Genomic DNA, 15537 nt, shown 5'->3' with positions numbered 1-15537 from the left:
GTCCTTTCTGCTTCACTGCTGCTCTGCTGGTTTTGATATCTGCTAACCAGCAGATGATGTCACTGATTTATTCACAGCAAATGCTGTTTATTGAGTGTGTGCAGCCAAAGTTCATGTCTCTTTCCCTCCTGCCAAGATTTGTTGTTTAGACCTGTCTGCCACTTGAGGGTCAGGTCACAGAGCCATCAGGGTGCATGTGGCAGGACAGTCCCCTCCTGCTGCCATGACGTCCAGAGAGGGTTAAATGGGGCTGAGGACACCTCCTCAGATGTTGTTCAGGTAGCCAGGGACTGCTGTGGCTGCGAAAACTTTGTGTACAGAGTCTGGAGAAGAGCTGGACACACTCACCAAGAGGCTGCACTGAGAGTTCTCTGTAGCACTGCAGAATGGCCTGAGTTGGAAGGGACACACCAGGACCAGCAAAAGTCCATTACCTTGCACAGGACAACCCTAACAATCACACCCAGAACACTCAGGTGCCCACACTGACTTGGGGAGGCCCAGAAATACAAACCACTGGAAGTGAGAGAATGCATAGTATTCTTACTCTCTTCCTTCCCTTCCCAAACATGTCTGTGTGGGTGCTCTTCCAAGCTAGCTGTGCCCTGTTCTTTGGTTCACCTCTTTGCCTCTTGGAGGATGTGACACGAGGTCTGAATGGGATCATCAATCCAGCTCCTGGTGCTGCCCAGCCACCCCAGCAATCCCACCCTATCAGCTGGACTGATTCCCACCCCCTTTTTGAGAGTGCTGTCCAAAAGGTCCCTGAGCTGTGGCCATGCCCTGAGGAGCCTGTTCAGTGCCTGACCACCCCCTGGGGAAGAACCTTCTCCTAATATCCAACCTAACCCTCCCCTGACACAGCTTCATGTATTTAAGGTTTATGCTGAAGCTGTCTGGCAGAGTTGAGGTGTCCTGGAGAGGCTTTAACACACACCAGACATGGTCTGCAGACACCTTGTATTTTTCCATATCAGTGTGGAATGCTTTGATTGAGAGTCTGCTCATGTGAGCCCCCGCTGATCCAGGACTGCTGGGTTGCTTTTCACATAAGTCACTTGTTTCTGGAGAATTGCACATCCTGGGCACTGCTGAGCCAGGTTCTCATGGTCTGAGCTCAGCACAAGGGCTGGAGCATCATGTTGGCTCCTGAGCTTGTGTTCCATCATCTGAGACTGGTGGGAACAGTTGTTCCTTTTCTGCTGTGCTCAGTGGTGTGAACACTTTGGAGCAGGGCAGTGTCCATTAGGTTGGAATTTGAATATTGTTCTTGTGCTTTAATTTGGGAAGAGTACAAACACCTCCAGCCTAAAGATGAGAAGCTTTTTCAAAGTGCTAGCCTGAGTTTTGTGCTGCTTACTGGTAATAACATAATAATGAGCTGAAGTATGAAAGATCCAAAAACTGTGTACCAGCTTCCATGGAGAACTATGGAGAAGTGGATTTGTAGTAACTTCTCTGCTGTGGCAGGAGTCATGTCCTCCTGGCTCAGGCTGCCAAGGATTTCCCTGGAGGAGAGGAAAGACCTGGCTGTGTACTCTAGGTAGCAAATGCTGGCTTTTCACACCATGCCCTCAAGGATGTTAGTTTTTATCTGGAGCTGAAACAAACTTCTCATCTGCTCCTTGCTTTGAAAGGTAATGTGGAAAATGACCAATGAGCAGGGCTTAAAGCTTCTGGTGGAGCCCTGTTCTCTCACACTGACAGCTCAAAGAGTTTTTGGGGTCTTTGTGGATTCTCCAGCCAGTGATTCTGTGATGTTCAGGTAATGGTTTAGATTGAGTGGCCCCTCGAAGCTCATCTCATTCTGACCCCTACCATGGGCAGGGACACCTTCCACTAGGCCAGAGCCCTGTCCCACCTGGCCTTGGATACTTCCAGGGATGGAGAGTCCACAGTCTGTCTGTTCCAGTGCCTCACCTGGGAGAAGTAAAGAACTTCTTCCTCAAGTGAGCAGCATGCTGCTTTTGGCCCTGTGCTGGGAACAGACCACTTTGCTGTGGTTCTCTTGACTGATACAGGGGGTCTTCTCCTGAATACAGGTGTGTGGGACCCCTGCCCAGCCCCACACCCCTGACTGCTTCATGTCCTCCTGCCTTTGGCACTCTGGAAAATCAGTGACTTATTGCTGAAGTGCCTGGTACAAAGCAAGGCATCCCCATGGAAGGATCCTGCATGGCTGTAAAACATCAAGGCCTGTTCAGCTCCAGGTGTGTGTCTCTGGGCCTGAGGCCTCTCTGGAGCTGTCCATGCTAGGACGTGCCACAGGAAATGGGCTCAGTGTCTGAAGATGCTAATTAAGTGCAAAAAGGGTTAATTATTTGTCAAGAGCTAGAAAAGGTCCCACTTGCCAGTCATAGTTTCAGGTTTCCTCTTTTGTTGTCATTCTTCATTCTGCCTTATTCTTCCCTTCACCCAGGGATGTGGTCCCTGGGTTCTCTTCAATGTCAGGCTTTGCACATCAAGGCTGGATGGAAAGGGAGAGGCTGGAGCTTGTTCCCATGATAAACTGGTGCTCTAACAGGGCTGTCCACATATTCTCACTTGCTAACCATTGCCAGAGGTGCCCTTCTGCTCCATGCCATGCTTGCAGCTAAATGAGGTTCCTGGCCATGTTTAACACGGACAGGATTTCTGGGTGTGTGGCCAGGGAAAGGATGGAGACCAAGCTCTGCATTTTGAACCTGGGGTTCTCTCAAGATGCTGGAGTCACATCTGTGTGAACGTGGGAGTCATGTTTGCTGTGCTTCAGGTCAAAAGGTCTGTTAAAAAAAGGTCTTGGATGAGCTTGGGATGGGTTTTGCCACTTGGCCTTGGCAGTAGGAAGTGGCAGGGTCAGACTGGCGCGGGGATTTTCCCACGTTACACTTTGATCCTCTGTAACGTGCTGGTCGTCTTGTTCTTTGAGCAGAACATGAATAATGCCTAACCCCTGGTTCAGACCTGAACCTTAGGATGGCATGAGATGATTTATTTACCTTTATTCCTCAAGTGAATCATTGTACCATGGAGTGCATTATAAATAGAGTCGTCTGTTCTGCTTCCTTGTTTGGAGTCATCACCAAACATTGGGATTGGTGTAAGGAAACTGAGGAATGAACCCATCTGGAATTTTTATGCACAGCTTTTGGTTTTCTAAGTTTAAGTAGGGCATGTTCCAAGTGGCAAGACAACAGAGCTGAAAGGGTGTTCAGCATTTAAGTATGTGGACTGTCATGTTAATGGGATGCTCCAGTTTTTTGCCCAGGAGTGGATGACAAGTGACTAAATAAAGCTGCAACCTCTGTTTTCCTGTGAATAGGTGCTTGTGTTTTCCCTTGCTTTGAGGTCTTGGTTGGTTTGGTACAAGTTTGGCTGGTTCTTCCTTGCTGCAGCCTCTGACCTGGTCAAATAAAGAAGAACTTTAAAAGGTGGCCTTGAATGCTTCACAGTAAATTTTATATTGAGGGCTCCATTCAGCTCCCTAATACCTTTTCATTTGTGAGGAGTGAGTGTCACTGCTTGTACACTGGAGTAGAGGTATGTGTTCCTCACAATGGTGCTTGGCTTCATTCTGAAGCCGGTGCTGGATAATTGCAGAGGAGGATTAATTAATGACAGCTGTTGGGAGCTCGTGAGGACTTTCAAAGTCTGCTACAACCCCACTGAGCAATCCTCCAGGCTTCTGGAGGACAGAAACCATGAACAACATCAGAAAAGCAGGGGTGTGACTTGGGCTGCACTGACCACAAGCTCCTGAAAGGACAGGTCAGAGGTGGACACCAAATTCCCACGTGCTTCAGTCAAAGCGGTGTCACTCAGCAGCACAGCCACGGTGACTTCAGTCTGTCTTGCATTTCATGTTGGAGAAAGTAAAAATACCCTCTGTTTTAAGTTATTAATGTGGACCTTTACTGTTTACCTTTACCTTGCTATAACAGTTGGAAAAATAAGGATAGAGTGCTAACTTAGCTTGGAATACTCAATGGAGAGCTGTGTAAGGGACTCTCCTGTGGTGTTTCAGGAGGATCTTCTTTAGGTGACAGTCGGAACTCAAAGTTGCTTTTTGAAATTTTCATTTTTGTTAGCACTCTCCATGTGTTTTCTTCCAAAGAGCATTACATGCCCAAGTTCTGAGTGCAGAACAGAACAGGCTGTCTCTGGCTGCTCTGGGCAGAGTTACCCAGAAATAGTTTCATTTCAGTTTAACTTCCACGTGTGTCTTACAGTGCACTCCCCCTCAGAAATCACTGTTTGGAGGGTGGTTTTTAAGGAAGAAAGTCACAAACAAGCAAAAACCCCTTGTGCTTCCTGCTGACCAAAGTGCCTGGAGCAGGGCAGGAGATGGAGCCAGCCCAGGCACTCTGCGTCAAGGCAGTTCAGGTTTGGGAACCTGTTTGCCAAGGTGGGGAAGCACAGTTCACCAAAAACCAACCCTCCAATTACTGAAGAGACAGAAAGATGTGTTTTTAAAGAACTCACTGACATTCACATTATTTATTGCATGGAAAGCTTTGAGTTTGTCCTGACATAGGGTAAAGAGAATGATTTTCCTATGAGCAGTGGGGTTTGGCTCTGTTTCATCCCCATACTTGAATGCTGCCATATCCAGCTGAAACCAAACAATGCCTTTTTTGTTTTTAAGCAGAATACAATAAGATTGGAAGTCACTGGTGTCAGCTGTTGCATGGAGACTTCCTAAAGTGTGTTTTTATTCCTTCCCAGGTTTGGTACAGATATGAGTGCCTGGCTGCCCTGCTGCTCCCGTGCCCCAGCCCTCCCTGCCCTGTGATTTTGGATAACAAGCCTAAGAAGTGAATTACACATCAGCTGGTGAGTGTCACATGCCTTTGATGTTCTGGGATGTCCTAGCTTGGAGCTCAAATAGTCATTCCTAAAAAACCCAAACTCACCTGTATTTGATAGGAGGCACCTTCCTTGTGGAAGCAGGGAGAACTGAGGTTGTTCAGCCTGGAGAAGGGAAGGTTGCATGGACACCTCAGAGAGCCTTCCAGGATCTGAAGGGGCTACAGGGAAGCTGGAGAAGGACTGTTCATCCAGAACAAGACAAGGGAGAATGACTTCAAACTAAAATAGGGGAAATTTAGGTTAAATACAAGAAAGAAATTGTTCCCTGTGAGGGTGGGAGACCCTGGCACAGGTTCCCCAGAGCAGCTGTGGCTGCCCCATCCCTGGCAGTGTCCAAGGCCAGGACAGGGCTTGGAGAGCACCCTGGGCTGGTGGAAGGTGTCCCTGCCCATGGCAGGGGGTGGAACAAGCTGATCTTTAAGGTCCCACCCAACCCAAACCATTCTGTGATTCACTGATTCTCTGTATAAGGCAAGGCACTAAAAATCCAGTATCTTATCTGGAGTATCAATAAAATACCTACCAAACCTATTGAAGGATGCTTAGAGACCCAAATGTAAGTTGTTCAATTCTTATTCCTTATTTCCATTTTGTTCTTTTTTTCCTCTCAGTTTTGTCAGCATTTTTCATCTGAGGTAACTTATCTGGGAACTTACATCCCTGATTTCCTTTCCCTGGCATTATTTTTAGAAAGACACGTGTGGAGCTGAGAAGTAGGTGCTGCAGTGTTGCTTGTCAGTGACTAACAAGGAAATTGGGCAGGATTAAAGGCAGGGAGAGTCCAGAGTCTCCTGTGGTGAACTCAGAGCAGAGTTGTTGTGTTGTGTGTATAAGTTTGTTTGTGTGACAAACAAAATAATGGCCAGGTTATCTAATCTATAACAGCTCACCTATGGAATGAGCAGAAAATTCAAAACTGAAGTTGTTGAGAAAATTTTCCTCTCCAGAAATCAAATGGAGTAGTATTTGTAGGTGGGAGTGTTGGACTGGTTGCAGTGGGGGTAGATCCCTCTATTTCATGAAAATAAACCAGTGAGCGTTCTGGTTTGGTGAGGGTGGTGACCTTCAGGGAGTGCAAGTCCCTGCTTGGCACAAAAGATTTTTGGGGTGTACATGAAGGCTGAAACTGGCACCAGAGTTCCCTTTCTGGACTTTATGTAGTGATAAACAATTTTTCCTGTGCAGACTAAGTGATCCTGATTAAGTCACTGGGATGTTTTGTTTAGGGCCATAATTGTGCAGCATCCTTTGGGAATTTGTTTCTATTTTTTTCAAAGTGATTCAACAAAACATATTCTTTTAAAATTGTAATTTCCATTTAGAATTTTCTCTGTAGAAAGTTTGATGAGCTCTTGCCTTTTGGTAATTTCAGCTGGGGGCAGGGGGGACACGGTGGATGTGCCACAGTTTCATCCTCTCAGCAGCTTCCAGCCTGGAGCAGAAATCTGCTTCCAATTTTGCTTGATATTGTATCTCAATTTTTTTTTGCAGCTTCATTCCCTAAAACCAATTTGTCTATTTTTGGTGACAGTAGTAGGAGTGTCATTAATTGTTGAAAAGTGTTTAGTTTGAGCACTTCAGGCTGGTGCAGTGCTTTAATATCTCCTGTGAGCCCAGCAGAGGCTGTGTCATCTGCCTGGGCCTTCTTTCACATTTATTTTTTTCTCAAAGAGAAGCCCCTGCAGCCTAAAGATTTGCTGTTGTGATATTGTGGAGGGTTTATTTTGGAGCTGAAGTCACTGGCTTGGTTTTCTGTAAGATGTCTAGGATCTTGGCAAGGTTTTTTCCTCAGATACACCTATTTCCCAAGGTTTGTGTTCCTAGCATGCTTTTTCACTTGGGGGAAGCTTGTTTCCTGTTCCCGCCTCCTTTAATCTTTCTGTATATTTTAATTTAATATTTAAAGACACATGTGAGTGAGGAGCTGGCTCTTGGCCCTGCCTTAGTGACCTCAGTGTGCTCAGTCAGCCACGTCCAGCTTGAGGAATTTGGCCTTAGGTGCAAATTTTTTTTTTTTCCTGGATGGCACAAATGAGCAAGAGCAACAGCAGCTGCAGCATCAAGCTGATGTCCAAAATCAGGGAGACACCTGTGAGGGCCGTGGGTGCCTCCTCTGTACCCTGCTTGCATCCTGAGAGCAGCCCTGGCAATGTGGGGAAGCCTAAATTTCTCTTTGTACATGGAGCTTTCTAGTTGTATTAGTCATCCATCAGGCTTCTGGATTATTTAAGTGCTTGAGCACTCCTCAAAAACCCAGCAATATCTATTTGTAGAAAGGTACATCGTGTGAAGAGCAATTCCAGCATGTTAGAGCTGCCTGCTGGAGGTGTTCTTGGGAATTTTGCCTTTCCAGTTATGGGACTTCAGGAGCTGGAGGTGCCCCATCAAAGCTCTGAGATCTTAAAGGCTTCTGGTTGGTCTTGTGGATGTGTAGGTTGATACATTAGAGCTCCTCTCAGCTTCTCCCATGGAATCTCTCCTCCTGTTCAGCCCAGTGCAGCCTCAGCTGGTCTGTGTTGGTCTCCAGACACTGAGAACCCTGAGGAAAAGGTGATCTGGAGCATTAAAGGGAAATATTCTTCCATTAGGCACAGGAGAACTCAGACAGTGACAGACCAAAGCCCTCTTCTCTAACTCTTGAACTTGTTCTGTCTTGAGCTGAGTCTGAAAGTGCCTAAAGCTGAAATGCTCCATTTTTAAGCTGTAATTCATCTGTCCATGCTGTTGGCAGAAAGTCTTTATGACAGCTTCTAGCTAGAAAGTTAATTCCAATACAGCACAATCATATCCTCAAAAACTTAGAGAAAACTCAGATTTTCATGGGTTTTGTAATGTGTGTGAGTTGACTTCATTGTTTTCTAACCCAGAAGTGAAACATGAGGTTTCATATAAGCTTCTGAGATTCACAGACTGGCAAAACACTTGTCCTTGCTTCTGCAGTCTGGCTTTTATGTAACTCATTATTTTTGCTCGAATGTTGCAGATAGTCGGTTTCCTCTAGCAACAGCCACCAGATGTTTCACTGAACAAGACTTAATTCTTTAAAATTGACCTGTGAGAAATGTGTGAAGGCGAACAGGGAGGCGGAACAATTGTGTGCCAGTGTGATTTCCATTTCCTTGCTCAAACCCCACTGCGGGCCCTGCAGTTTGATTCCAGCAGTGAGGGATCCTGATTTCTGTGGTGCACTGTGAGGCCTTGTCTGTGGTTTTTAGTGTTTCCATGAATGTGGTGTTGGGAGCTGGGGGATGGGATCAAGCTGTCTTACAACTCTTAGTGTTGCTTGGGCAATTAGCTCTATATGGATTAATTGTATTTAGTGATAATCCTGCTATCTGTAGGTCTTCTGTGATCAACCTCGTGCTTTGCTAGACTGTTTCCTATTTCATATTTCCATGGGAAACCAACTCCTACCTCAGTTTTCCAGCTGGGGGAAGAGAGTGACCCAGTGGGGTGAGTGGTCCTGGTGGTCACTGCAAGAAGTTCCCAGCAGCTCTTGTGTCCATCCCCATTCTGGGGGTTTGTTCTGTCCATCCAGGGCCACCTTGTGTGGGAAACTGCACAGGGATTCTTTGCTAGGGGTGAATTATGTGCAACCTGGATTTTTTGGGTCTGTTGTTTTATTGTCCAGGTCTGCAGAGACTACATAAATCAAGGCAGGGCTGTGTGCTATTTCCCGTCTCCACAAGGATATTTTGCTGCTTCTTGTGCAGTTTGGGCACAGATGTGTGCATGAGAGAGATGATCTTCAAGAGGAGATGTACTGGTCTGTAATGGGGGTACTGGTGATAGCTCTGTGCCTGAGAAGTAAGGATTGAGCAGAGAAGTTCAGCTCTGCAGATATTTTCAAGATTTTGGAGATGAGAGTATCTCAAGGCCAGGTTGGATGGGGCTTGGAGCACTCTGGGCTAGTGGGAGGTGTCCCTGCCCATGGCAGGGGGATGGAGCTGGGTGAGCTTTTGGGTAATTCCAATCCAGTGTGGGATTCAGCTGGCAGCCAGCCCTGCAGTTATGGAGGGACTCACTGAGAGATCAAACCAGTGCCAGAGCAGGTGAAAAGGAGGGCCCTGAGGGTGTCTGGTGGATGGAGCACCAGGAAGGTGCCTTTTGGGGGAGCTGGATGTTAACTGGGGTACACACCTGATGTGGTAACCTGGGGGCTGTTCAGCTCTGCAGTCAGAATTATCTCATCCCAGAATTACAGAATCATTTAGGTTGGAAAAGACCTTTAAGATGAAGTCCAGCTTTTGAGCAGTCCCACCTTTTGAACTAGAACAGAGCACCAAGTCCTACCATCAGTTGTGTTTTGAACACCCCCAGTGATAGTGACTCCACCACCTCCCTGAGCAGCCCATTCTGATGCTCCACAACTCCTCCTGAGAAGAAATGTCCAGCCTGAACCTCCCCTGGCACAGACTGAGGCCATGTCCTCCCATCCTCAGCCCCAGTGAGGCACCTAAAGCCTGGCTTTGCCTCCCACTCTCCTTCCCCAGTGTAACCATGCCATATGGGGCTCTCTGCCCATGGAGCTGCCCTGTCCCTCCCAGCAGGGGCAGGTGTGACCCTGACCTGTGACTGCAATGCTGGAGGCCCCACTGGGCTGGAATTACCTTGGTTTTGCCTAATTTCAGCTTTGAGCCTGTCTCAGCCTGGCTGCTGAGCTGCTAATGCTGTGCTCATGGTCTGTCCCATCCCTGGAATGGCTGGAGGAGCCTGAGCTGCTCTGCTTCAGGCCCCTGGGGTGCTGTGGGGCATTTTGGGGGTTCACCTGAAGGCAGCTGCTGTAAGTGCTTGTGGACAGGATAGAAGATGTTGCTGGGATAAACTGATTTTTATCTGGGAAGGTTTCCTTGCTGCTCACTTCCTTTGGGTCATGACTCTGAAGGTGTAAACACTGAATTGTTTTAATTCTAAGGGTTAGGTGCTTTTTCTCATCACTTCAACCCCTCTTTCTGAGCTCCAGCACTTGCAGATGATTAAAAGACTAAGATCGAATCTAGAAGGGACCTGTCACAGTGAGTGGCATCCCTGCCAGTGGGATTGGAATGAGATGAGCTTTAAGGGCCCTTCTCACCCAAACCATTCCATGATTCCACCAGTGTGTGGATTGCTGTACATATGGAGCTTTGACTCACACCCAGACTCTGTGGTTGTGCTGTTGTAAACAGAGTTGATTTTGAGCTGTGCTGGAGGTTTGGTCTCTGACTGCTTTCCTGGCAAAAAACCCACCACCAGGAAAACTAAAGCTTGACTGCTAAGTTTTGTACCTGATCACCACCTAGATCAGGTGTAAGCTGCTTTTTGTATGTGTGTGTGTTGGGAAAATTGTCCTACAGTACCACTGACCTTTCCTTAGAACAAACAAACCCCACTGCTAACATGCACCGTCACAGTAATCCAGGGAATAATCCCTGGAAAAAATTATAAAATCATATGAATCCTTTCATTTTCTCAGCATGCAGGTGTGTAAGAGATGCCAAAGAATACTTGGGCATCTTCACCTGTATCTGGTGGTGTTTCAGGGGACACCAGAAGAGCTTGGCTGCTGGAAGTGGCATCTCCTGTTCCTGTCAGATGTCCTTTGGTGTGAGCGCTCCCAGGTTGTGCTGTGCAAGAGGAGAGATCAGCTGCAGCCAGGGACTGTCCAGCCTCCTCCCTGGCCAGCTGGTGATGTGATTTCTACAGGCAAACACGTGGTTGTTGTCATCTTCTCTTCCTCAAGCAGCAGCAGCAGAGGTTTGCAGGGCTGGAAATCACTTCAGGGAGTGCAGGTAATGAAGCCAGGTCCCTTGGGGACACCAGACTGGCACTTTATAGATGTGGTCAAGCAATGACCCATCACAAACAAGGGGCTGGCTATATTTAGGTGGGTTGTTTCCTTTCCCATGTGCAGCTTCTCCTTGTGAGATGCATCCTGGGAGGGAAGATGGCCAGACCAGCATGGCTGAGAGTTTGCTTTCCATTTTAATGTTGTCCTCAGGTTCTGGGAGGTCTAATTGTTAACATTTGATGTAGTAGGAGGCAGATGGCCCTCAGCTTCCTTCTCACCTAAACTTTCTTCTCCAGGTGAGTGAGAATCAAATCTGGGCAGTTTCTGTGAAAAAACAGCATTCTTCCAATTCTTGTTGTCTTGCCTATCAATGGAAAATGGGTTAAAAAGACCTTTTTGATGCAGATGTTTAATTTGGCCACAGTGAAATTGCATCGAGCTTTGCTTTTTCTGGGATGCCATCTCTGGGGACATGGAGCTGCTCCTGTGAACAAGGATGGTGGCTGACCCCAGATGAGCTCTGAAGGTCACAGGTTCAAGAAGGGATGAGCTGTGTCTTTCCATTTTCCATTGTCTCTGAGCTGTGGGAACAGGAGGCTGCACAGATTCACCCCGAGCAGGGTGAGTTCAGTCAGCTGGGGAAAGCCAGTCCAGCACTGATAATACTGCAAGTTCTGAGATGGTTTTAATGTTCACTCCAACTCAGAGCATTGCTGTGCTCTCTCCATGCTCCCAGGGCTTGGCTGCCTGGTGTTTGTGCATCACACCTGCACTGCCATGGCATCAGCTTCTCAGGAACAATCTGGAATGCCCTTGTGCCACCTGCCTGTGTTCATGATCTGACTGAGAAGACTCAGCTAGAAATAGCCTGAATTTTCTTCCGCGTGTGGTGATTCAAAAGGGCTGAGCACAGAGCCATTTTTGGGTTTCAAACCACAAAAATAATGTTTGAAAAAGTGCCTAAAGTACTGGGCTGTTGTCTAGAGATGTGATCAAGAGGTGCTGCCTTTCCTTGTGGAAGAACTGCCTTGTAGGCAGAAGAATTGGGCTCGTTTTTCCAGCTTTCTCGAGGTCATGTTGCTGGCATAGGAGGGGGAACAGGTGCTGTAATGGAGTAATTACTCTTGGAAATACAGTTTAAGATAGCACCTAAAGGGGATCTGTGGTTGGGAGAGGCAGGGTTCCAGCAAAGGATTCTTAGAGCTCAGCCTGTATTTCAGTGAAGATTTGGTGGTGGGGGAGGATTTAGATGGGAGATTTGTGCCTCTCAGAGGGCAGAGAGGCTCAGCAGTAACTGGCTTCTCCCATGGTTTGGAGGCAAGTCCTGCATGGAACAGCCCCGCATGTCTTGTTTCAGAGGATGGTTTTTAAGCTAACAGGGTGGGAAAAGGTGTTGTGTCTCTGCTCAGTGAGGTTACTGCCTGTGAAACAAGTGCTGGGGTTCAGTATGAAGAAATGTGCCAGCTGTGATCAGTCCAGGGCCATGCAGTGCAGGATAAAGCAATGCTGTCATCAGGATGGGCATCTCTGTGAGTACCTGTGTGCCATCTCTGCTTCATTTTAAAAGATAAACTCAACTCTGAAGTCCAGATGAGTGTGAGAGGTAGAATAAACAGCTTTCTCCTCCAGCTCCAGTACTTGCTCTGATTATCACTCCTTGTTCAGGGCATTTCTTTCATGGTTTTCTTGCAGGGCATTGGCTTCAGTTTCTCCCATTGCTAATCCAAGGAGTCCATAAGGTGTTTTATAATGTCTCTGCACCAAACTGTTGCTATATCACAGCTTTGGTTCTTGAGGAACCTTTAGGCTTCTCTCTGCAGTGTCACTAATTTTTAAGTCATTCTAGGATGGGAAATACAGTTTCATGGAGCTGCACACACTTCCTATAGCTTCTGCTGCTGGAGTGAGTGAATTCAAGGATGTCTTAGGAACTGTGGTTCCAGTTCTTGGATGATCCAGTATCTAATAAGGCCCAAGTTCTGAAGTTCTTTTTCTGTGAACAGGGATAAGCAACTCCATTCCCATGTGGATTCCTTTGTGTAGTGCTGCACAGCTGAGCTGGTACTTCATTATTTTCCTCACTGAGGGAATATGTGTGGATAGGTCTCCTATGACTTTATCATATCAGTGGAAAAATTCAGGGTGTTTGAATTCTTTGTTAAGTGGGATTGATGCCAGTTTGTTGTGGTCAGCAGGCTGGTGGGAAGGGGTGGCAGGCAGAGGGACCTGGAGAGGTGGGACTGTGGGGAACTCATGGAGCTCAGCAAGGCCAAGTGCAGTGTCCTGCCCTGGGCCAGGGCCATCCCCAGCACAAACACAGCCTGGGGGGAAAGGGACTGAGCACAGCCCCCCAAATCCCAGTGCCCTGCGTGATTCCACAGCTTGGGCAGCAGGGCAGGGGGGGATCTGCCCCACTCAGGTGAGACCCCACCTGCAGAGCTGCTCCAGCTCAGGGGTCCCACCAAAGAAAGGACGTGGAGCTGCTAGAGCCAGTCCAGAGGAGGCCGTGGAGATGCTCTGAGGGTGGAGCCCCCTCTGCTCTGGAGCCAGGCTGGGAGAGCTGGGGGTGCTCATCTCAAAAAGGCTCCAGGGAAACCTCAGAGCCCCTGTCAGGGCCTGAAGGGGCTCCAGGAGAGCTGGAGAGGGACTGGGGACAAGGGATGGAGGGACAGCACACAGGGAATGGCTCCCACTGCCAGAGGGCAGGGTTAGATGGGATATTGGGAAGGAATTCTTCTCTCTGAGGATGGGGAGCCCCTGGCACAGGTTTTCCAGAGCAGCTGTGGTTACCCCATTCCTGGAAGTGGCCAAGGCCAGGCTGGATGGGGTTTGAAGCAACCTGGTCTAGGGGGAAGTGTTCTTGCCCATGACAGGGGGTGGAACAAACTGAACTTCCAACCAAGCCAGTCCATAAACACAGGAGAGGGCTGGAAACTTCTGAAACAGGAGTCTCAAATATAAGGCTAATGCCTTGAGGACTGCAACAAAATCCTTCTTTTTGTTAACCACAAGCCTTCACTCTTGTCCATACTGGTGGGTATTTATAGTTTTAGTGGTGTGTGCCTTGTCTTTCCTTCCTAATGGATTGCTGGACCACAAGTGGGTGGAAGATTTGTTTGTTTTGGCACCATATTCCCTTTCCATGGGCACGTCCGGAGTTGAGAGCAAACGGAGCCAGGCCGTGAACTGTGCAAAGTCCTTATCAGGAGGGAAAGGAGAGAAGCAGGAAGAGTTGTCATGTAAAATTACCTCTGTGAAACTGAGCCATCCCTTCAGTTGCTTTCCCTGCTGGTTTACAGGCTGCTCCCTCGAGCTGACGCTGCTCCATGGATGCACTGTGAGGTTGAAGGTTTGTGTCAGCGCTGCCTGTTCCTGCCCTCCATGGCTGTGCTGGGGATTGATAATCCAGTATCCCTCTTTTAGGGCATTGAGGAGCTCCAGGGTAAAGCTCTTCTGGCACAGATTGTAATGGATGTAACCATAACAGCAAGGTGACCTCAGAGAGGGAGCTCAGGTGTTCACTCGCTGTTGAAGTGCCTTTGATTGACCTGTCAGATAAGCACCAGGCAGTGACACCGTGCTGAGATGCACATAAAGGGTTATCAGTGTCAGTGACAGCAGCTGACATGAATTAAATCCACTGCCATGACCTTAACACAGCAGCATTTCTGAAATTTGGCTTTATAATGAAAATAAATGTGCTGTTGAAGCTGGATATGGCTTTGGAGTTACTGCTTGTGACTAGAAAAATCATTGCTTAGGGAATATCCTGACTTGGAAGGGACCCACAGGGATCATCAGGTCCAACACCTGGCCTTGCACAGGACACCCCAATAATCCCACATCCCTGACAGCATTGTCCAAACCCTCTTTGAGCTGTGGCAGCAGCCTTGGGGCCAGGACTATTCCCTGGGGAGCCTGTTCAGTGCCTGAACACCCTCTGGGGGAAGAAATTTTTCCTAATATCCAACCTAACCCACCCCTAGCACAGCTCCATGGTATTTTTCTTGCTATGCAGGGATTTGGGGGATTGCAGATGTCCTTATAGGCATTAACACCCTCTTGGGCACATTGTCTAAAGGCAGGTGATGTCTGACCACCCCTGGTTGCCAGCCTATGATCAGAAGGGATAGTGATGTCTTAACCTAGCTGATCCTTCACAAATTTAAAATTTTCCTTTTACTGTCAGTTTGAGGGGGGAAATCTGATGACTTTGGTGATGCCCATGTGAGAGTTGGATGGGTATTGGCAAGAAGATGTCTCTGAAGCTTCTCCAGACTGTCACTGTGAGAAACCAGAGCGTTTGTTGCCATCTCTGGTGCTGCACGTGCCACCCAGACGTGTTCTGGTGTGTACAGTGGCTTTGCAGGAATCCCAGTGCAGAAACTCCCATCTCTACTGATGGAGCACATGGACCTCATCTTGGCATCATTTACAAAGAAGCTGCAGCTGTGAAAGCACAGGTAGAAGAATAACCTGTGTGGGATGGTGCTTCCTAGCACACCTGGAAGGAGCTGAAATCCCCATCCAGTGTGTGAAGACTTCTGAGGAGCTGAGAGCTTTGTCGGAACTCAGTGCATCCCTCTGGGTGTCCAGAGTCGCTGAGGACCCTGCCAGGGGGCTTGGAGACCTTGGCAGGCAGCCCAAAACACCTGGGAATTTGATTTTGACCCCTGGAGCAAGTTGCCAACTTTGTATGAGGACTTGAAAGTCACACAGGTTTGAATGGTGTAATAACAAAATGATCACAGGGTGAAAATGTAGATTTTAGGATTTTTGGAGTGGGGGTTATGGGGACAAGATGGAGGAACTTGGGCGTGTCTAGCCTTCCTTCTTCTTCTTGTTCTCCATTTTCTGCAGTGATGTTGGCACTTTGGGATTGGTTTAGAGTAGAAGTGCACTGTCTAACACAGGTGATA

The 15537-nt window shown here is 47.8% G+C and overlaps 1 protein-coding gene across 2 annotated transcripts in view; it reads left to right on the top strand.

Annotated features, from left to right (window-relative positions):
- CSNK1G1 (casein kinase 1 gamma 1) overlaps window positions 1-15537 on the top strand; it is a 99910-nt gene that overhangs the window by 15089 nt on the left and 69284 nt on the right. For both annotated transcript variants that reach the window (XM_059482240.1, XM_059482241.1), the window contains one exon: window positions 4705-4812. The gene's annotated coding sequence lies outside the window, so the exon portion shown is untranslated. The remainder of the gene's footprint in view (window positions 1-4704; window positions 4813-15537) is intronic.

The sequence above is a fragment of the Ammospiza nelsoni genome, chromosome 14 (genome assembly GCF_027579445.1).
Source record: "Ammospiza nelsoni isolate bAmmNel1 chromosome 14, bAmmNel1.pri, whole genome shotgun sequence".
In the NCBI taxonomy this organism is placed as follows: Eukaryota; Metazoa; Chordata; class Aves; order Passeriformes; family Passerellidae; genus Ammospiza; species Ammospiza nelsoni.
This window is presented reverse-complemented; position numbering and strand designations above follow the sequence as displayed.